This window comes from Lissotriton vulgaris, chromosome 2_1 (genome assembly GCF_964263255.1).
Source record: "Lissotriton vulgaris chromosome 2_1, aLisVul1.2, whole genome shotgun sequence".
Lineage (NCBI taxonomy): Eukaryota > Metazoa > Chordata > Amphibia > Caudata > Salamandridae > Lissotriton > Lissotriton vulgaris.
Genome location: NC_141687.1, coordinates 65,771,011 through 65,795,295, shown reverse-complemented (window position 1 = coordinate 65,795,295; position 24,285 = coordinate 65,771,011). Strand labels below are relative to the sequence as shown.

Here is a 24,285-nt window from a genome sequence, read left to right as displayed (position 1 = left end):
CCAGCGGCAGGTGGTCTCTGCAGGAGCTAGAGCTGCACATAAATTGTCTCGAGCTGCTCGCCGGTTCGTTCGCAGTCAGAACACTAGCACCCAAGAATGTGTCTTGTTGCATCCTACTAAGGATGGACAACGTATTGGCGGTGCGCTACATCAACAAACTAGGGGGTACAAGATCCTCCATGTTGGTAGAGATAGCGAAGGATTTCTGGCATTACTGTCTGACCCACCAGATTTCTGTCACGGCGAAGTACATCCCGGGTCAGTCGAATGTGGTGGCGGATTGGCACTCGCGCCACCTGAAAGATTACAGCGATTGGCAACTCAACCCGAAGGTGGTGCACTGGTTACAAAAGATTTGGGGAACGTGTCTGATAGATCTGTTCGCGTCCCGCCTGAATCGTCAGATCCCTCTGTTCTTCAGTTGGAGACCAGATCCGTTGGCTCTAGCGACAGATTCTTTTTCTCAGGACTGGACTCAGTCACTGAATTATGCGTTTCCCCCCTTCATTCTGAATCCCCGATTGTACTCTTGGGTTCTGCGTCAGAAGGCGGAGTTGATTTTAGTGACTCCCCTTTGGAAGTCGCAGCCGTGGTTCCCGAGCCTTCTGGAACTGTGTTGCGACCTTCCCAGGAGGATCCCGGATTCTCCGACACTGCTCCAGGGCCCTCAGGGAGAGATGCACCCGATGGTACTGTCGGGGCATCTAACACTGATGGCCTGGAGACTTTCAGGAAACGTTGGCAAATGCCAGAGTTTTCGGAGCAAGCTTCAGCCTTCATTGATCAAGCCTGGGCTCCTTCCACCAGAAAGCGGTATGCTTCCGCTTGGAAGGGCTGGGTTCGTTGGTGCGTGGAACAACACGTGGATCCTGTGGGGGCAGGATTATCCTCGGTCAGAAATTTTCTTTCTTCGAAAGCGTCAGAAGGGTTAGCTTATCGTTCTGTTATTAACTTCCACTCCGCGATTTCAGCGGGCCATTCTCAGGTCGATGGTAAACAGGTAGGTATGCACCCTATGGTTTGTAAACTTTTGAAGGGATTCGGGTTGCGAATCCGCCTAAGACTAAATATACGTCCTTGTGGGATGTCTCTAAGGTGCTCGATTTTCTCGCTAATTGGCCTCATAATGATCTTTTGTCCAGGAAGCAACTTTCAGCTAAACTCGCTATGTTACTCTGTCTGTCGGCTTGCCGACGTTCTTCAGACGTGAAGGCCCTGGATGTTACGGGTAGAGTATTCACCCCTGAAGGGGTTTCCTTTAATATAACTGCCAGAACTAAGACTATGTCTAGATGTGTTGATTACTATGCTTTTCCTAGCAATGCTAAACTTTGTGTGGTTCAATGCCTTAAAACATACGAAGAATGTACAAAGAATGTAAGACCTCAGGGTGTTTCGCAATTATTGATTGCTTGCAGAAGCCCTTCAGGCCTGTTACTGCGGCTACTATAGCCAGGTGGTTGAAATTTATCATGCAGGAGGCTGGCATTGATACTCAAGTGTTTGGGGCACATTCTGTTCGGGGCGCCATGGCGTCTAAAAGGTTTTATGTTGGGATGTACCATTCAAGATATCATGCATTCAGCTGATTGGTCTTCTGAATCCACTTTCAAACAGTTTTACTATAAACCAGTGGGTGATATTTCCACTGTGGTGTTTCAAGAGCGTTAAACTAGCACAATATGAAGCCTCCGGTTCTGTAATAGAATAAAAGATTAGCTAGCTTTCGCACCAAGAATTTTCAATTCTATTAAGGACACGGAGGCGAGGATTATCCGACCCGGTTATATTACATGCATTGTTTTTACAGATTTTACGGACATTATTCTCTCTCATTCTTCCAGGTTCTGAGAAGAAGATGGATTGAGTACATCTCTGATTAAGGAATTCTTTCCTGTTGCTGTTCTTCCACGTGGGAGGCTGTTATGTTGGACTTCAGTTATTTATGGACTTCTGTTCGGAGCAAAGAAAGAGGAGGATATCCGGGAGTGACCAGGTCTTATGGACTATTGCAGGAAGTGATGTGTGTTTAGCATCATGGGAAATGTAGTTTGTTTTAGTACAACTTAAATTTCATTGGCTGCTGTGTGTAGCATATTAAAGAAAGAGAAGCATAATCCTCGCCTCCGTGTCCTTAATAGAATTGAAAATTCTTGGCGCGATATCTAGCTAATTTTTTATTCTGGCACACCAGTGAGCACAATTACATAAGGTAGTGACTCTGGCGGTAGGTCAACCGTAATCAATGGAGCTATTGGATTGCTGTCATAATTTTCATTATGTTTTTGTGTACCTTCTAAAGGAGCAGCTTTCTCCTGTGTGCTTTTGCCTGTGCTAATTGTTGGGCGTTGTGGCACACTATTCAACTATTGGATATGGATACTTGCCACCCCATTCTCCTATTGGATATGGATTCTTACCTCACCATTCTCCTATTGGATATATGGATACTTACCACCCCATTCTCCTATTGGATATGGATTCTTACCACACCATTCTCCTATTGGATATATGGATACTTACCACACTCTTCTCCTATTGGATATGGATTCTTACCACACAATTCTCCTATTGAATATATGGATACTTACCACACTATTCTCCTATTGGATATGATTATTACCACGCCATTCTCCTATTGGATATGGATACCTACCTCACTATTCTCCTATTGGATATGGATACTTACCACACTATTCTCCTATTGGATATGGATACTTACCACACCATTCTCCTATTGAATATGGATTCTTACCACACCATTCTCCTATTGGATATATGGACACTTGCTACACTATTCTCCTATTGGATATGGATTCTTACCACACCATTCTCCTATTGGATATGGATACTTACCACACTACTCTCCTATGGGATATGGATTCTTACCACACCATTCTCCTATTAGATATTGATACTTACCTCACTATTGTCCTATTGGATATGGATACTTACCACACTATTCTCCTATTGGATATGGGTTCTTACCACACTTTTTCCCAATGGTTTGGATACTTACCACACTATTCTCCTATTGGATATGGATACTTACCGCACCATTCTCCTATTGGATATGGATTCTTACCACACCATTCTCCTATTGGATATATGGATACTTACTACACTATCCTCCTAGACCTATTGGATATGATTCTTACCACACCATTCTCCTATTGAATATGGATACTTGCCTCACTATTTTCCTATTGATATGGATACTTACCTCACTATTCTCCTATTGGATATGGATACTTACCTCACTATTTTCCTATTGATATGGATACTTACCTCACTATTCTCCTATTGTATATGGATTCTTACCACACTATTCTCCCAATGGTTTGGATACTTACTACACTATTCTCCTATTGGATATGGATACTTACCACACTATTCTCCTATTGCATGTGGATACCTAGCATCTTATGCTCATATTGGATATGGATTCTTACCACACTATTCTCCCAAGGGTTTGGATACTTACCACACTATTCTCCTATTGGATATGGATACTTACCACACCATTCTCCTATTGGATGTATGGATACTTACTACACTATCCTCCTAGACCTATTGGATATGATTCTTACCACACCATTCTCCTATTGAATATGGATACTTACCACACTATTTTCCTATTCATATGGATACTTACCACACTATTCTCCTATTGGATATGGATACTTACCTCACTATTTTCCTATTGATATGGATACTTACCTCACTATTCTCCTATTGTATATGGATTCTTACCACACTATTCTCCCAATGGTTTGATACTTACTACACTATTCTCCTATTGGATATGGATACTTACAACACTATTCTCCTATTGCATGTGGATACCTAGCATCTTATGCTCATATTGGATATGGATACTTACCACACTATTCTCCCAAGGGTTTGGATACTTACCACACTATTCTCCTATTGGATATGGATACTTACCACACTATTCTCCTATTGGATATGGATACTTACCACACTATTCTCCTATTGGATATGGATTCTTACCACACCATTCTCCTTTTGGATATGGATTCTTACCACACCATTCTCCTTTTGGATATATGGATACTTACCACACTATTTTCCTATTGGATATTGATTCTTACCACACCATTCTCCTATTGGATAAGGATTCTTACCACACCATTCTCCTATTGGATATGGATTCTTACCACACTGTTCTCCCAATGGTTTGGGTACTTACTACACTATTCTCCTATTGGATATTGATACTTACCACACTATTCTCCTATTGGATATGGATTCTTACCACACTATTCTCCTATTGGATATTGATTCTTACCACACTATTCTCCCAAGGGTTTGGATACTTACTACACTATTCTCCTATTGGATATTGATACTTACCACACTATTCTCCCATTGGATATGGATTCTTACCACACTATTCTCCTATTGGATATTGATACTTACCACACTATTCTCCTATTGGATATATTGATACTTACCACACTATTTTCCTATTTGATATGGATTCTTACCACATCATTCTCCTATTGGATATATTGATACTCACCACACTATTCTCCTATTGCATAAGGATTCTTACCACACTATTCTCCTATTAGATATTGATACTTACCACACTATTGTCCTTTTGGATATATTGATACTTACCACACTATTCTCCTATTGGATATGGATCCTTACCACACCATTCTCCTATTGGATATATGGATACTTACCACACTATTCTCCTATGGTATATGGATTCTTACCACACCATTCTCCTATTGGATAAGGATTCTTACCACACCATTCTCCTATTGGATATGGATTCTTACCACACTGTTCTCCCAATGGTTTGGATACTTACTACACTATTCTCCTATTGGATATATTGATACTTACCACACTATTCTCCTATTGGATATGGATTCTTACCGCACTATTCTCCTATTGGATATTGATTCTTACCAAACTATTCTCCTTTTGGATATGGATATTTACCATGCTATTCTACTATTGGATATGGATTCTTACCACACTATTCTCCTATGGGTTTGGATACTTATCACACTATTCTCCTATTGGATATAGATATTTACCACACAATTCTCCTATTGGATATATGGATCCTTACCACACCATTCTCCTTTTGGATATGGATTTTTACCACACTATTCTCTTATTGGATCTGGATGCTTACCACACTATTCTCCTATTGGATGTAGATACTTACCACACCATTCTCCTATTGGATATGGATACTTACCACACTATTCTCCTATTGGATATGGATTCTTACCACACTATTCTCTTATTGGATCTGGATACTTACCACACTATTCTCCTACTGGATATGGATTCTTACCACACTATTCTCTTATTGGATCTGGATGCTTACCACACTATTCTCCTATTGGATATAGATATTTACCACACCATTCTCCTATTGGATATGGATACTTAACACACTATTCTCCTATTGGATATGGATTCTTACCACACTATTCTCTTATTGGATCTGGATACTTACCACACCATTCTCTTATTGGATATGGATACTTACCACACTATTTTCCTATTGGATATGGATTCTTACCACATCATTCTCCTATTGGATATATTGATACTTACCACACTATTCTCCTGTTGGATATGGATTCTTACCACACTATTCTCCTATTGGATATTGATACTTACCACACTATTCTCCTATTGGATATGGATCCTTACCACACCATTCTCCTATTGGATATATGGATACTTACCACACTATTCTTCTATTGTATATGGATTCTTACCACACCATTCTCCTATTGGATAAGGATTCTTACCACACCATTCTCCTATTGGATATGGATATTTACCATGCTATTCTACTATTGGATATAGATTCTTACCACACTATTCTCCTATGGGTTTGGATGCTTATCACACTATTCTCCTATTGGATATAGATACTTACCACACGATTCTCCGATTGGATATATGGATCCTTACCACACCATTCTCCTATTGGATATGGGTTCTTACCACACTATTCTCTTATTGGATCTGGATACTTACCACACTATTCTCCTATTGGATATGGATACTTACCACACTATTCTCCTATTAGATATGGATTCTTACCACACTATTCGCTTATTGGATCTGGATACTTACCACACTATTCTCCTATTGGATATGGATTCTTGCCACACTATTCTCTTATTGGATCTGGATACTTACCACACTATTCTCCTATTGGATATAGATACTTACCACACCATTCTCCTATTGGATATGGATACTTACCACAGTATTCTCCTATTGGATATGGATTCTTACCACACTATTATCTTACTGGATCTGGATACTTACCACACTATTCTCCTACTGGATATAGGTACTTACCACACCATTGTCCTATTAGATATGGATACTTACCACACTATTCTCCTATTGGATATGGATTCTTACCACACTATTCTCCTTTTGGATATGGATATTTACCATGCTATTCTACTATTGGATATGGATTCTTACCACACTATTCTCCTATGGGTTTGGATACTTATCGCACTATTCTCCTATTGGATATAGATACTTACCACACAATTCTCCTATTGGATATATGGATCCTTACCACACCATTCTCCTTTTGGATATGGATTTTTACCACACTATTCTCTTTTTGGATCTGGATACTTACCACACTATTCTCCTATTGGATATAGATACTTACCACACCATTCTCTTATTGGATATGGATACTTACCACACTATTCTCCTATTGGATATGGATTCTTAACACACTATTCTCTTATTGGATCTGGATACTTACCACACTATTCTCCTATTGGATATGGATTCTTACCACACTATTCTCTTATTGGATCTGGATACTTACCACACTATTCTCCTATTGGATATAGCTACTTACCACACCATTCTCCTATTGGATATGGATACTTAACACACTATTCTCCTATTGGATATGGATTCTTACCACACTATTCTCTTATTGGATCTGGATACTTACCACACTATTCTCCTATTGGATATACATACTTACCACACCATTCTCTTATTGGATATGGACACTTACCACACTATTTTCCTATTGGATATGGATTCTTACCACATCATTCTCCTATTGGATATATTGATACTTACCACACTATTCTCCTGTTGGATATGGATTCTTACCACACTATTCTCCTATTGCATATTGATACTTACCACACTATTCTCCTTTTGGATATATTGATACTTACCACACTATTCTCCTATTGGATATGGATCCTTACCACACCATTCTCCTATTGGATATATGGATACTCACCACACTATTCTTCTATTGTATATGGATTCTTACCACACCATTCTCCTATTGGATAAGGATTCTTACCACACCATTCTCCTATTGGATATGGATTCTTACCACACTGTTCTCCCAATGGTTTGGATACTTACTACACTATTCTCCTATTGGATATTGATACTTACCACACTATTCTCCTATTGGATATGGATTCTTACCACACTATTCTCCTATTGGATATTGATTCTTACCACACTATTCTCCTATTGAATATGGATATTTATCATGCTATTCTACTATTGGATATGGATTCTTACCACACTATTCTCCTATGGGTTTGGATACTTATCACACTATTCTCCTATTGGATATAGATACTTACCACACGATTCTCCTATTGGATATATGGATCCTTACCACACCATTCTCCTATTGGATATGGATTCTTACAACACTATTCTCTTATTGGATCTGGATACTTACCGCACTATTCTCCTATTGGATATGGATACTTACCACACTATTCTCCTATTGTATATGGATTCTTACCACACTATTCGCTTATTGGATCTGGATACTTACCACACTATTCTCCTATTCGATATGGATTCTTGCCACACTATTCTCTTATTGGATATAGATACTTACCACACCATTCTCCTATTGGATATGGATACTTACCACACTATTCTCCTATTGGATATGGATTCTTACCACACTATTCTCTTACTGGATCTGGATACTTACCACACTATTCTCCTATTGGATATAGGTACTTACCACACCATTCTCCTATTGGATATGGATACTTACCACACTATTCTCCTATTGGATATGAATTCTTACCACACTATTCTCTTACTGGATCTGGATACTTACCACACTATTCTCCTATTGGATATAGGTACTTACCACACCATTCTCTTATTGGATATGGATACTTACCACACTATTCTCCTATTGGATATGGGTTCTTACCACACTATTCTCTTATTGGATCTGGATTCTTACCACACTATTCTCTTACTGGATCTGGATACTTACCACACTATTCTCCTATTGGATATAGGTACTTACCACACCATTCTCTTATTGGATATGGATACTTACCACACTATTCTCGTATTGGATATGGGTTCTTACCACACTATTCTCTTATTGGATCTGGATACTTACCACACTATTCTCCTATTGTGCAAGGACGTTTACTGCATCATTCTCCTATTGGATATGGATTCTTACCACACGATTCTCCTATTGGATATATGGATACTTTCCACACTATTCTGTTATTGGATAGGGCTACTTACCACACCATTCTCCTATTGAATATGGATTCTTACCACACTATTCTCCCATTGTATTGGTATACTTAACATATCTTTCTCCTATTGGATAGCAATATTTATCACGCTAAAGCTTTTCAGACATTGTCAAATAAATGTGGAGCAATACTAATTTCAAATATAGTTTTTGAATAAGCGAAAATATAAATATAGCTAAATAAAACTTAGAGGGAAAATTATGAATGAGGGTAAACGGAGATCATTGTGTCAATCACAAATAAAATATAATCAAGAGGTGAGGTGAATAAGATAATGACCGCGCTCCTCGCCCTGTCAGGGGAGTATATTTGTTTCTAATAAAGAGGGGGGCGTTCTCCACACTTTGTTACTCAGGGCAGAGACAGACTCGGTACAATGAAGGTTAAATGTTAACAATGGAGGCTTAATCCTTCTACAAGTTCAAGCATGCAGGGGCCGGTTCCTGTTAAACAGGACTCTCTGAGAGTCACGGCTCGTTGTCATGGGGCCCTTGACCTCTCTGACACTCTTCAAGCATGAAAGGTGCTGTCAGGAGATTGAAGAAAGAATCCTTGAACACTCCCAGGCAGCAGGCTTTTCACAAGCCAGCGGGGCTGGGGCAGAGGTACGTCAGGGTGCGCCTGACATGCAGATTCACGTGTGCGCAACCCCTCGCTGGCAGAGGGCATGTTTTCACAAGACTAATTCATCTCACGGTTATGTGGGCTGTATGAGGGTAGCAGGCATATATTCCATAGTGGCCTGCTTATGTTTCAGGCATGGGCTCTGCACACGGGGGCAGAGCAGGCATATCTTCAATGCAGACCTGTTTACCTCTCAGGCATGTGGTCTGCACGTTGACGCGGAGCAGGCATGTCTTCCATGCAGGCCTGTTTACCTCTCAGGCATGTGGTCTGCACGTTGGCACAGAGCAGGCATGTCTTCCATGCAGGCCTGTTTATCGCTCAGGCATGTGGCCTGCACATGGGCACAGAGCAGGCCTGTCTTCCATGCAGGCTTTTGTTACCTCTCATGCATATGGTCTGCCCATTGGCGCAGAGCAGGCATGTCTTCCAACCTCAGCCTAAGGTAAGTGGCCTGTACATGGGTGCTCACAGGCATGTCTTCCAGACAGGTTTGTTTACCTATCAGCCTGAGGTATGTTGCCTGTACATGGGTGCAGCACAAGCATGTCTTCGTTTTGTTTACCTCTCAGCTTGAGGTATGTAGCCTGTACATGGGTGTAGCACAGCCATGTCTTCCAGACAGGTTTGTTTACCTATCAGCCTGAGGTATGTTGCCTGTACATGGGTGCAGCACAAGCATGTCTTCCAGACAGGTTTGTTTACCTCTCAGATAGGTGGCCTTCTTTATAGGTATGTTTACCTTCCAGGTATGTGTCCTCCACATGGTGAGAAGGCACGTATTCCATATAGGCAGGTTACCTCTCAAACATGTGCCTTTTTATGACTTGCAGTGCAGGCATGCCTTTCAAACAGTCCTGTTTATCTTTCAGGTATGTGGCCTGCACACGGGGGAAGAACATGCATGTCTTCTATGCAGGCCTGCTTACCTTTGAGGCATGTGGCCTGCACACGGGGCAGAGCAGGCGTGTCTTCCGTACAGGCCCGTTCGCCTCTCAGGTATGAGGCCTGTATGTATGTATGTTAATAGCACGCAGGGAAGGCATGTCTTCCGTACAGGCCCGTTCGCCTCTCAGGTGTGTGCAGTCTGGGTGCGTGGCCTGCACACTGGGGCAGAGCAGGCGTGTCTTCCGTGCAGGCCTGCTCGCCTCTCAGGTATGCGGCCTGTGTGTGCCTGTGCACCGCACGCAGTGTCTGATCCAAGGTGTGGCTCCCGCTCTCTGCCTTGACATCTCACTGACGTCTGAACAGGAACAACCAGCTACCTTCGCACTCGAGCAGGTGCCGCCGCCTGCAGGCAGCGCTCACTTCCTCCTTCGGTTTCCAGTGACTGGAGCTCCCGGGAGCAGCAGTCGGGTCTCTCCGAGCAGGCATGCCCCCCTCGGAGCCTCCGTAGCCTCGGTAGGAAATGCCAGTTACTTAGAATGTTGTGGGGCTTTGTTGAAGGGGGCACGTTGGCGCGAGAGACTACGGGTTTCTTAAAAAGCTTCTCCCTTGTGGTCTACTCTGGTCTGTGACATCCACATTAGATCCCTCATACATCCTATCTCGTCAGTGGGTTATGAGTAGGGCTCCCGGTTTTCTGGTATTTATTTTTTTGACGTTTCTGTCTGTATTTATCCATATTTATTTTTTACTAATGTTATAATTATTTATCCATATTTATTTGGGGTTTTGTGAATACATGAAGTTGAAACTAGTACTTTTCTACATTCATGAAACCAATAAATGTGCATGTATGCTTAAACCCCTTATAGGTTCCAGTGACAGGAACACCCACAGATCAATGCACGTCAAAGAAAACATGAACATATTAGTATCAAGGTTGTGCACTTCTACTGCTGTTAAAGCCTCTTTACTAAAATGCCATTCCTTTTTTAACCCCTTACCTGTCAATCAGCACAGCTATTGGCCTGGCGGCATGTAGAATCTCACCCAAAAAAAGCAAATTTACGTTGTTGTCCATATTTAAAAATAAATACAGACAGGAATATAAATGGTTTCCCGTCTGTATTTATCTATAAAAATCAGTAAAAACGGAACACAGGGAGCCATAGTTATGAGGCACCGCTCTGCCACCTGCACGGCGTCAAGGCGCTATGGGGAGGAAAACGGCCATGGCTGAGTTGCAGAGCTCAGTGACCGGGACAGTCCGCTCTGGCTGTGCAAGCCACAGGCTCTGTGGTGATCAAGAGAGAGGCCTCACACTGACAGGGGACATGCCTCCTGCTGTGGCAGCATGTTTGTAAAACGCAGTGCCGTGGTTTGTTAAGTAGTGTCAAGTGATGCTGCTCGGTTCATGTTGTATGTTATGTCATGTTCGTTGGATTCTCTTCTTTGTCATGGCTAGCTCGGTGGTCATGTTGATCACTATTTTCTGCTGTTATGTAGTTGCACTAAGCCATGTCCTGGTATGTCCTTCAGGGCTCACATGTGAGATGCTGCTAGGCTGAGATTGGATATTCGACGCCATGTTACGTAGTACTGCTAGGGTATGCTGTGTTATGTTATTGTATGCCATTGTACGTTTTTGAGATGCAGTTACATTATATCACACCGTGACGTGGTATGTTTTTACATGTTTATGTTGTTGTATACTGTTCTGTTTACTGTGATTCTAACGGGAGGCGGGCAGCACCCTGCTGCCACGTGTGTGGCTTCAAAGCGCTCAGCCTTGTAGTTGAATGCAAGGATGCATGGTTGTGAATGTGTGCAGATTCAGTGTGGCCTCTGATGAGAGAGCCTGGTGCCAAGTCTGAGGTTCCAATCTGTTCTTGTTCAATCAAACAATCGCAGTTTCCTGAACAGAACAGTTCATTCTCTCTTTCTGGAGGGGGGTGGTTGCTCAATTAAGTAAAGAATCCACCGGCGGACGCTCCTACACGTACCAGCATCCAGGCCGAGGAAGGTGTTTATTTTTTACAGAGTTCTTACTTCTTCCGTAAAAGGTGGGCGCCAGGGCCGGCTTTTAGCACGGGCGAGCTGGGCCCAAGCCCAGGGCGCCGATATTCTGAGGGGCGCATGGAGCTTTGGGCATTAACGTTATGCCAACAGCAGCGAGCAGCGCCCTTCTCATCTTGCTGCAGCCTTGTCCTTGTCCCTGCCTGCTCGTTTCTGTGCGCTCAGCCAGTTTAAAGTGATTTCACTCCTTCATTATTTCGCGCAATAAACAGACCACGCAGTTATAGGCGTAAAAGGCCATTTATTAGACCAGAACTGCGCATAACAATAGAACAGTAAACAATAACAGAAACATCCCACTCATACATCCCCCCCAATCGTTTTCAATCATTCCTGTCAGTACTGAGCCCTAGCGGCTCCAAACACCCTCCACTTGCCGTCAATCACCCTTCCAGCCCCCAGCCATTGCCAACTTCAAACCCAGTTCGATCCGTCCTGACCAAGTCTCCCCCCCCAAGGGATGGGTATGCCCGCTCTTGACCCCCTATCCCTTCGGAACCTGCCTACCGCAGCTCTGGCCTAAACTGGCAACGCAACAAAGCCAACCCACAAGCCACCTCTAACTGCCGGGTGGGTGGGTGGTCTTTTCGAGCTCCCTCCCGATGGTGCCAGGCGCGGAAAAGAGGAAGATCCCTTCCTCCCCCGCGCTTAAGTACCCACCCCCTAACTCCTCCCCTTCCCCTGCCTGGACTATCCCCTGCGCGAAAGACCCCGGGGAAAGACTAGTCTGCGACTCTGCTTTCCCCGGGGCCCGGCATCGCGCAATAAACAGACCACGCAGTTATAGGCGTAAAAGGCCATTTATTAGACCAGAACTGCGCATAACAATAGAACAGTAAACAATAACAGAAACATCCCACTCATACATCCCCCCCAATCGTTTTCAATCATTCCTGTCAGTACTGAGCCCTAGCGGCTCCAAACACCCTCCACTTGCCGTCAATCACCCTTCCAGCCCCCAGCCATTGCCAACTTCAAACCCAGTTCGATCCGTCCTGACCAAGTCTCCCCCCCCAAGGGATGGGTATGCCCGCTCTTGACCCCCTATCCCTTCGGAACCTGCCACCCAGTGGACCCCCTGTAGGGCGGTACACTGCCCCACCCCCCCCGCCCCGGGGCCGTCCGTCTGTCAGGGCCAAGTCACTCCCTCCGACACCAGATCGACTCATTCCACAGCTTGCTCACCACATCCCTCAGCTCCATCATATACCAAGCATTCCCCAGCTGAGACAGATGCACACCGTCCTCCCTAAAGGCTAAAGGCTCCTCCAGGCGAATTCCAGGATGTGCGATGACTTTCACCCCCCTGTCAACACAGTAAAGTCTCATTGCCCGATTCAACTTTTTCCGGGCCTTCTCAATGGCCCCATGTTTCATGGCCCCTCTCCAAACTTTTTGGGGGACCAGCTCCGTCCAGGCAATGCAGGCCCCCGACATCCTTGATTTAAGCACATCCAAGTCCCTCTGCATCAATTGCAATAGAGCCAGTCCGGACAATTGCACCAGGTCGTTCTCTCCCAGATGGATGATCAACAAATCCGGGCAGCCCCTCTGGGGCACCATCTTCGCGAGCCAGGGCAGTAGTGCCCCCCATCGCATTCCACTCTTTCCCCACCACTTCACCTCGTGCAATTGTCCTCTCAGTCCCAGGTTACGTCCGTAAACCTGTTGGTCGGCGTACTTGGATGCCCAGTGCACAAAGGAGTGCCCGACGATCCACGTCACTGTCTTCCCACCCGGGCCACCCACGCAACCTACGAAGAAAAAAGAAGTTAGCAACGGGCAAAACAGAAATCACAAACCAACAACCTGCCTGGGACCCCCACTACTTCCTCACATACCGCTCGCAACAGCGAGACTTCCAACGACCAATGCTCCGAATCCGGTCCCAGGACCAACCCAGACGGGCCGCTGCAGTGGCAGCACCAATACGGAAGGAATGAGTACCAAACCCCGCCCCATTCATCCCCAATCGACCCAAAGCCTTCCTCAACACCGCCAACAGCTGGCCCGCCGTCAACCTCGCACCTGAAGCATGCTGGAAAATCTCGCCCCCCCGCGGGCCCCCCGCCCCGCAGAAGGAGCGCCATTCTCGCACCGGGCAAACCGCCCCACCAGCCTCGTTCAACCACACCCACGTACCCCGGCCCAACTGATCAGTCTTCGAGCGGCCCAGCCAGATCCCCAAACGACCCGCATCCACCCGCACATCCTCGCACAAGCGCCCAGGCCCCCGCCTCGTGCCCAGCAACTCAGACACCCGGAAGGCCCCAAAAAACATCCACACCATGCACAAACGGAACAAGCCCACCTCAGCGCCGTCGTAGCAACACTCAGGCAACACCCCCACCAGTCGTACCAACAGGTCAAACGTCACCGCCTCCCGCGGGCGCCCCCCCCCAACACTCCTCTCCCGGCCCCACCCCCGCAACATGCGAGCCAGTACCACATCCTTGGTGGGGTCGAAACCCAGAAACAAAACACAGTAGAAGGAAATGCCAGCCAACTTTCCAGAAATCGTCGCCGCCGTCAGGCCCCTGTCCATGCAAGAGAGCACATAGCCCCGCACACCCCCCCGTACCTCCGACTCACCACTCACCACACCGTCCACCGTCCAACCCATAAAAGAACTAAATTCAGACCATGCCAAACGATATGTCCTCCTCGTGGACGGAGCCAGCGAACCCTCCACCAGACCAATCATCCTCACTCCCCCAAGGCCCAGATGCCGGCCGGCAGCTCGGTCTTGCAGGCGTCCGCTCCCGGCGCCAGATGTCGAAACCGCTGCCACTGCGAACGAGACAAAGCATCCGCAATGTCATTATTCGCCCCAGGGACATGCTTGGCTCGAAACACCACATTCAATTGCAGACACGTCAGCATGAACCTACGCAACAGCTTCAACACTCGCAGGTCCCTCGCCCTCTGGTTATTCACAAGGTCCACAACCGTCATGTTGTCTACATGGAAAAGCACTGACCTGTCCCGAAAGTCATCCCCCCACACCACCAGCGCCACCAACAAAGGGAAGAACTCGAGAAAAGCAATACTCCTGCCCTGCTTCAACCAGGAGGCCGGCCAGCTCTCCGCGCACCACCGCCCATCCCAAAACACACCAAACCCCGCCGACCCGGCCGCGTCGGAAAAAATTTGGCATTGCCACACCACCCTCTCCTCATCAAACTCCAAAGGCACTCCATGGAACTCCCGCAGAAAGGTCATCCAAGTCCTGAGATCCGACCGCACCCCCAACGTGATTCTCACCCGGTGATGCGGAAGCACTGCCCCCGACATGGCCATGCCGAGCCGCCGACAGAACGTGCGCCCCGCCCGGACAACCCTGCACGCAAAGTTAAGGAAACCCAGCAGCCTCTGAACCGCCCGCAACGGGATCCTCCTCTCCCCCACTGCCCACTCCAGACAATCCAAAATCTCCCGCACCTTAGCAGCAGGCAGACGAGCCAACCACGCAACCGAGTCCAATTCAATCCCCAGAAAAGTGAGGCAACAGCTGGGACCAGCCGTCTTCTCAGGCGCCAGAGGCACCCCAAACTGCACCGCCAGAGACTGGAAACGCGACAGGGCCCTGCCACAATCCCCCGACCCCGCCCGTCCCAGGAAGAGGAAATCGTCCAGGTAGTGAGTGACCTCACGACACCCGCTCACCCTCACCATGACCCACTGCAAAAAGGAGCTGAACAATTCGAACAGGGCACAGGAGATAGCACAACCCATGGGGAGGACCTTGTCGACATAGATGGCACCCTCGAACTGCATGCCCAAGAGCCCGAAATCCGCCGGGTGAATCGGCAAGAGCCGGAAAGCCGACTTGATGTCACACTTCGCCAGCTCCGCCCCGGGCCCACAGGAACGCACCATCCGGACCGCATCGTCCACCGACGCATACAGCACCCTCGAGTCTTCATCGGCGATGAAGTCATTCACCGACCTACCCTCCGGCCAAGACAAGTGATGAATCATCCTGAACTCCCCCTCCTCCTTCTTCGGCACAACCCCCAGTGGCGAGACAATCAGGTCAGGCAGCGGCCAGTCCAGGAAAGGACCTGCAACTCTCCCCTCCGACACCTCCTTCTGCAGTTTCGCAGCCACCACCTCCGGCAGTTCACGCGCCGACTTCAAATTCTCGGCCCACCGCCGCTCCCTGGGGCCCTGATAACCCACCCGAAAGCCTTCGGAGAAACCCCAAAAGAGCCGCGCCGCGGCCTCGCGGTCAGGGTAGCACGCGAGCCACGGGGCCATCGCCTCCACTCTAACCGGAGTAGGCGCCCTTCGGGCCAGGCTGGCCTCGCCCCCTGGCATTCCTCCACTGCTCCGAGGGAGTAGTGAGGGAGAGGCACTGAGTGATGGGGTGCTTCCCACCGCACTTAGAACACTCATGTTTAAACTTGCACGGGTACCTGGAGCAGAAACCCCGACTGTAGCTCCAACACACTCCTGTGGTGGCTCCCCCTCCCCCCGGCTTGGGCGACTGTCCGGACACAATGGTGCTGGGCACAGTTCCGCCCCCCGCCCCGCCCTGGGCGGGACGCGTCGGAAAAGACCGATACAACACCGGGAGACCGCTGGCCGTGTGAGTAGAGGCCGAAGAGTGCGACGACGCCATCCACTGCATCCAGAGTTCCTGATCCACCTCCCCCCAACACTTCTCAGGATCGGCGCTGACACGGGCACGGAACTCCTCATCATAGCTCAACCAAGCGAAACCCCCAAATTGCATCTGCGCCTTGCGCACAATGTCCATGTATTTGAACAAGGCAATCGCACGGTCAAGGTACTTCACACAATACACACTCGCATAGATCAAAAAAGCCGATGTCCAATTCTCCATCGTGATAGGCACTCTAGGCCGCCTCGTCAACTCCCACTCCTCCTCCTTGGAACCCTCCTTGGCCTGCACCTCCCTGTGCAACAACTTAAAAACGTCCACAAACTCATGTTTCCAGATCTTTTCCCTCATCTTCTCAGACAAATGAGACCCCAATGGCATTGCCAGCCCCATGTACGGCATCTTCTTCGGGACCTTCACCCCTTTCTCCTCCTTCCCGTCACCCTTGTCAGTTTGTACCCCCAAAGTCACCGACTTACCATCCACCTCCTTACCATCCTCAGGTGGACCGCCCGAAGGCGCCCCCCCCTCCCGCACAGACCCATCTCCCACTCCCACCGAACGGCAGGGCCGCTTCCTCCCCTCCCCCCCCCGGGGTGCGTCATCCCAAACCGCCCACCAGGCACTCTCACCTGTTGGTGCCTCCGTCCGCTCCCGGGGCCGTTCTCTGGACTCCTTCCCACGGGCCTTCACAGGTCCAGTCCTCCTCCGAGATCCGGGGTCGACCTGCAAGACACCAAGGTCGTCACCCCCCACCGTGCGGCCTACGCCTTCCAGGTCATCCCGCACCTCCCCTTCTTCCAACTCCTCGCTCTCAGCACCGTAATCCAGTTCAAGCACCGGTTCCAGATCCACACCTTCAGACGAGACACACTTCACTGCACGTTTCACTCCCTTGGCTCCACACTCGCGGCCACGCTGAACGGTGGCGCCACCAGAAACCGTTGCCCGATCCCGCGGGGGAGGGACAGCCGCCGCGGACTGCCCTGCTGCTTCCGGCCTGCGTCTCGGAGCCGTATTGCGCCCCGCTAGGCCCCCCTGAGTTCTGCCGACACCTGCCGACTTGGATCCCCTCCCGCCCCCCAGGTCGCTCGAACCTGGCAGGGCCCCGGCACCATCGGGCCTCAAAGCCGTGCTGGCCGTCCCTACCCCGGCCGCGCCCCCAGGAGGGCGGGCGGCCAGGCCTGACCTCTTCAACCTCGCCCGCCGGATCTCCTCCTCCTGCCTCTCAGCCTCCCTCTCCTCCTCCGAGGTGGGGGTGGGGGGCCCTTCAACGTCGGGGCCCCACACAGAACCAACCCGGGCCCTGGTCTCCTCAGCCCACCTGACCTCCTGAATCTGCTCCAAGATCCGTTCTCCCCTGGCCCTCTCCTCCCAGGAGACGGAACCCCAGACAGGGGGGGGGAGCGGCTGGCCGCGGCCATAAAAATCGCACCCCCGGGGGAAGAAACCCACCTGCTGGAAACCTTGGACCCAACCCGGGCCGCCAATGGGGACCAGAGAAGGGGGGGCACCCCCACCCATCGAAAACCCAGGCAACAACGGCCGAACCACGGCCGGGGAGCCCGCCCTCGAGCCCCGGGACAAGTCAATCGGGCCGCCCCCAGACACCCGCAGGTCAAGCCCAGGCCCATCCCCGCTAAGAGAAGCCCCATCCAAACGGACCAAGGCCCCGGGGGCCCCGCCGTCACCTTCCGACCCGACCAGGCCTTGCGCGGGCCCAGCCCGGGCGTCACCTAGCTCCACCCCCTGCTCAGCACCGTCCGGCGCCATCAGAGGACCCTGGAGCGGAAGCTCCTCGGGCACGGCCCGCACGGCCGCCCCCGAGGCCCCAGGCACAAAATCCAATTTGGGGAAGGGGCGAGTGGAAGTCGACCGGCGCTTCCCGCCCCGCGCAGTATCCTTAGGGGCACCCCCCCCTCTCCCGGCCCCCGAGCCACCCTCCTGAACCTGATCGTCTTCCAGGCAGGCAAAAACCGCCGCCTGCACCCCCGCCGAGGCAGCCCTCGTGCCTCTGGTGGCCCCCACCCAGGCCTGATCCAAGACCCCGGGCCTAATCAAGTCATCGCGGCCGGCCCTGGCCAGCAGCAACAAGGCCTCACGGACCTGCTCCGCTGGTACCCCAGACATCCCAAACAATCTAGAACCACAACAAGGGAAAGAAGCACAAACCCAGCCGTCGAACGAACAGCTCCGAGAACAATCCCTAAAATAGCACTAGGCCTCAACTACGCACTAACTACAACTCTTTTCGAGCTCCCTCCCGATGGTGCCAGGCGCGGAAAAGAGGAAGATCCCTTCCTCCCCCGCGCTTAAGTACCCACCCCCTAACTCCTCCCCTTCCCCTGCCTGGACTATCCCCTGCGCGAAAGACCCCGGGGAAAGACTAGTCTGCGACTCTGCTTTCCCCGGGGCCCGGCAATACCGGAGGGCATGTTTTTTTTTGTTTTCAACGGGCGTAGCTTGATCAGTAAACTTAGGGGCGGGGCGGTAGGAGAGCTACGGATTTTCTGAGAATCAGACTGGCATATAAAGTTTAAATACAATCTGCGACAAGCAGCGTGCATGGGAGGTGCCTGAGAGGGGGGGAAGAATACAGATTGATATGAGTACTAGAGAAAAAACACACTATTTTGTAAAATACCCAATATTTGGTGAACTTTCAAACTAAAGAGGGAGAGAGTGTGTGCATTTATGTCTCTCTGTATGTCAAAATTCCTGCTGAAATCCGACTGACATCTCACAATACCCTACTGACAGCGCCCGTATCCAACTATTTAATAGAAAATATGTTTATTGGGAGGGGGGGGGGTAACAACCCAACCGCCCCAAGCTATACCGCTGCCTTCAGCCTCCTTCCTTGCCCTCCTTTCACCCTCTGACCCCTGCTGTCACAAAACCTATAATCTGCAGGTGGCAGCTAAGCTATCGGTGATTGAGGTGCGCTGAGGGAGGTGTGGGTATATATTTGTTTTCGGGTACTGCCGCCTCATTTAATTTACTACCATCAGAAAGGCCGCCGTATGTCTGTCCGTCCATGCCCAGCGCACTATCTGAGCAAAGGCCAGCACTGGTGGGCAGTGGCAGCCCCTCGAGGGAGTGCTACGGGGGGGGGCGGGGCAAGGGAGGGGCGGGGCAAGGGAGGGGCAGGGTGGGGGTTAGTAAACTCTGGCATACAGCCAAACGGAGTTAAGTAAATAAATGAATAAATAAAACAAATTACATTGCGCGCACTGCATCGCCAGAGCGCGCAATGTAATTTGTTTTATTTATTTATTTAGTTAATCCGTTCGGCCCGCATGCTGGAACGTACTACCCTCCCCCGCTTCACCCCTCAGCACTCCCTTGAGGAGCCGCACTATTGTTAAATAACATTCAACATTGTAGGTCCCTCCTGACCTTTGCTCGCCTCACGTCGCCTCTTCAGCTGGATCACCCACCTGCGGTCCCGCAGAGAGATCAGTGATGTCGGCCGGGCTGGAACCAAGTCGGTTGAATGTTGCAGGTGGTCCGCACAGAGTGACACACCACAAAGGCTGTGTCACCCCCGCCCTCAGGCAGCAAACTGCGTCTAACTCACATCAGACAAAAAAACCAAAGGCCATGTTTACTGTGATTTTCTGTCGAGTTTGCATCACTTTTGTGACACAGCTCAACACAAATTTTTTGGGGACATTTACTAAACGACACAAATCCACTTTCTGCGGCTTTGCATGGTTTAGTGAATACAAACTAAAGCAACATGGAGAATACCTCTGTCTTGAGTTTCTTTGTTTCGGAGACATGTTACTTGAGCACGGGCATTCCTATGGCTTTAATGCAAACCCAGACTTGCAAAGACTTGTAAACCTGGGTTTGTGCCAAAATGGTGCATCTACCTGACAGAGGCATAACAGGGAGAATTATCTTTATTTCTCCTTGTTACTTCTCTTTCCATGTGTGTTACACTCTACAGCACATATAAAAAGAGGAATACGCCTCCAAGGACTGTTTTGTACAGGAAGTAGGGGTGGGCGGAATTTGCGAAGTTGCCTTTCGCAAAATTCAGCGAAATAGCAAGATATCTCGGCGAGCAGGCAAAATTTTGCGTGCTCGCGTAGATTGTGCTGCGCCCGATATCCATGCAGGGTCACTCTCAGGTGCAGACTAGCATCGTGCCAGCCAGAATGAATCCTGCCCTGCAAATTTATCCAAGAAGATACCACCGTTTTGTATAATTCCTCTACTGTGCTGGAGTACTTTCTACTGGCTAATCAGTAAGTGCTACCTCGTTGGGTAAATGTATAGTGCTTTTCCTAAACTACAGCTGCGTAAAAGGACAGAAGAGTTGTCTCCAGTGACCATGTGTCTGTAACTTTGTCAGCGCACCAAATGGCGCCGAGGTCCCTTGATTGAGTGTCAATAATAGTGGAGAAATGCCGGGAAGACGTTGCAAACCGCTAGTGTGTGTGGGACAGTGCTGCCTTCAATGCGAGTTTACATGCCTATTGTTTATAAAGGGTCAGAGGCCAATCAGAGCAGCCGATGAGGAGAAAGCAGCCTCTTGGTCACAGGAACTACACGGGGATTGCACTCGAGAAACTCATAGATGCAAAGACCTCCATCAAGGATTGCAGCAAATTTTCCATGGTAGATATGTGGAGAAAGCACACCTGCCCAGCCTCAACCGAGCTCACGATTTTTTGTGGCTTATTAATGTGTTACTGAATTTGAGCTTCTACTCGGGCTCCTGCAAATGCTTTCTGGTGAGGTTTAAAAATACCTCATGCCCCCCGAATTCTGTTCCGCCGCGGATAGAAGAAGTTTTGACATTTTTGCGTTCCGTGTGGAATGTAAAAATGCCGAAATGTTGCAAGTCAGCGAGCAGAACAGAATTTGCCATCCACCCCTAGCTGGAAGGTCTCCCTTCCAGCGCAAAAACAATCTCACCATTGCAGTATGGAGCAAGGGTGCCTGCGTTGGCACCAGGCAGCTTACAGTGCTTCAGTGCAAAGAGGGAGCAGAAATAATCCATGTCTTTATGCATATGGGACATTTCAGCTGTCTTCGTTTTACGCAATGCAGCACAGCACTTTCCCTTGCAGCACCGCGTAGTGTGAAATTATAGTAAATGTTTCCTAAAGGTACTGTGCCCAAGAGAGGCAGGGTAAAGAGAGCTATGAACAAGGAAAATCTGTGTTGCATTCCACCCAATCGCTACCTAGAATTAAGTTTGGGTGGAGCGGATAGATGCAAATCTTGGGTAGAACCAGATAAAAGTTTTGTTTACTTGACGAGTGCTCAAGGCCCACTTTTTGCACTGAGAGTATGCACTGTAATGTGCTGTATTACAATACAATAGCAGCGAAGTAGCTGATCAGACAATGTCTAGTCTTTCTCCGCACTGTAAATGATATATAGGTTGTGCGCATTTGTAATCTGCTCTCCGAACTGCTAGGTACAGTATTTTCTCGTATGATAGAACTAAAGTACTTATAGCTTTTAAGTAATGGATCCAGCTGGAAATTGAGTTTATTGTCTGTGATTACAAGTTCCCTTGCGTTCTGAGCTCCTCCCTCACACCACCTCTCAGAGTAAGACTTGGAATGCTCAACTTTGCTACCCTGTGAGTAAAACCCTAAAGTGGTTTAATTGGCACTCAGTTGTGAGCTCAGTCGTGAAGTAAAGCTCGGGACACCAGTGGTTAAAGACACTGATCACAGTACAAGACCAATCCCCTCTGTCTCCCCTGGGACTCCTGGAACTGTTTCCAAAAAAATCACAACCACTGAGGCTTCTCAGACTCTTTTCCTCTCTCGACTCATGAGTCTCCTCCAGATCTCTTTGGCGCCTCTTAAGATCCCTAATCTACCTGACTTCTTAGGTGCTCCAAAACCTCCCTGGCGCTGCCGACTGTCCCATATCTCCCTGATTTATCAAGCTTTTCCAAATCCTTTTGACTCCTCAGTCTCGTAACTCCATGGCTCCTCGCCCTCTTCTAGGCCTTCTTCCATTCGCCCTGACTCTCCCTGACTCCACCAAATCTCCCTAACTTTTAGGGTCTTCAACATATTTGTGCTGCCTCAGATTCTCCCCAAACTCCTTGACTAACCAGGCTCTCTCACATCATTCTCACTGGTAGCACTCTTCTAAATCTTCCTTCTTCCATAGGACGTCGGCCTCTCCCTGGCACTTCCAAACCTGCTCAAATTTCCATGAGTCTTCTGACTCTTCCAAATCGTCCTAACTTCTCAGGCTTTTCCAAATCACCATCACTTCACTGGCTCTCCCAAAACTCCCTGACTGGTCAGGGTCCCTCGTGCCAGCCGAGCTCCCACTCACCAGGTCTCCCACTTATGCCATCTGACCTCTCTGGATTTTTTATGCCTAGCTCTGGTGAAAGAATTTTAGGAGTCCTATGGAAAATGGCATTTTGCCATTTGGGGGCACCAATTCTCCTTTAAATAGAACCTTTTTTGTGGTTACGTCTTGCACTGTGACCTGTTGTACTGGTTGGGTAAATCAACTTACAATAAATTGTCTTATTGTCTCTCCCAAATTCCCCTCACTCCAGCAGCCTTTTAATGTTCTCTGTGAGGGCTACAGTCTGTGTCAAGCATGCAACATATCTCAAATCCTCATGAGAAACCCATGTCTCTATTGGTTGTTTGATAGCATGGCAAGCTTCCCCAGCTTTAATAAAATATAAATGCCCAACCCTGCTTCTTCTTTTGTCAAACACTTCCACGTCAAGATGCTCAATTTCAAAGTGAACATTAAATAGCACTTCATGTCACCTGCTTACAAACCAGTAGGATAGGTGGGGTTATTGTAGGATCAGGGCCCGCTTTAGGGCAGTGCAACTAGTGCGGCCACACTGAGCGCTGACCTGTGGAGGGGTGGGGCGCTGTGTCCTCAGGGTGCGGTGTGTTCAGCAATATATTATGATAAGAGAGTTGAGGAGCACTTTTACGGGTGGTAGGGAGAGAATCCGAGGAGGTGGTCATGGGACGTGGGGGCTCCAAAAGAAAGTGATAGTCGCACCACACGCCACCACGCTAAAGCCAGCCTTGTGTAGGACTGGTCATTTGTATGTCCTGAGATAAAAGGTCATCACGAACAATGCACTGCAGTCGCCCATTGCCGACCACTCTAACAGCGTTCATTAAAGGCGAGCAAGTTGTGTCAATAAACTCATATAAATACCTGGGAATCACCTTGGGGTGCCAAATGTCATTTACCAATCACACTAGGATCTTACCAGTAAAAGCCCAGTCCTTCATATTCGCCTTAAAACGTCTGAAAAAGAAACTGAGTGGTCTGTCACATAGCCATGTTTTGACCAAGATGGCGGCTCAACTCTTACCCACCCTCACCTACGAGCTGGAAATATGGCATGCCAAGGAGATAGCAATCTTAAATCGGCTCCAACCAATGGTCTATAAATCTCTCTTTAGTCTTCCAAAAGTGTTCTTTCCACCCCTGGTA

General features: G+C 48.4%; 1 protein-coding gene across 3 annotated transcripts in view; it reads left to right on the top strand.

The window, feature by feature from the left end:
- LOC147729588 (uncharacterized) overlaps positions 1 to 24,285 on the top strand; it is a 389,208-nt gene that overhangs the window by 206,556 nt on the left and 158,367 nt on the right. Inside the window, exon 1 of one of the 3 annotated variants that reach the window (XM_086954484.1) lies at positions 10,503 to 10,631. The exons of the other annotated variants lie outside the window; for them this stretch is intronic. The gene's annotated coding sequence lies outside the window, so the exon portion shown is untranslated. Of the gene's footprint in view, positions 1 to 10,502; positions 10,632 to 24,285 lie in introns of those variants that run through there. 3 annotated transcript variants of the gene reach the window in all.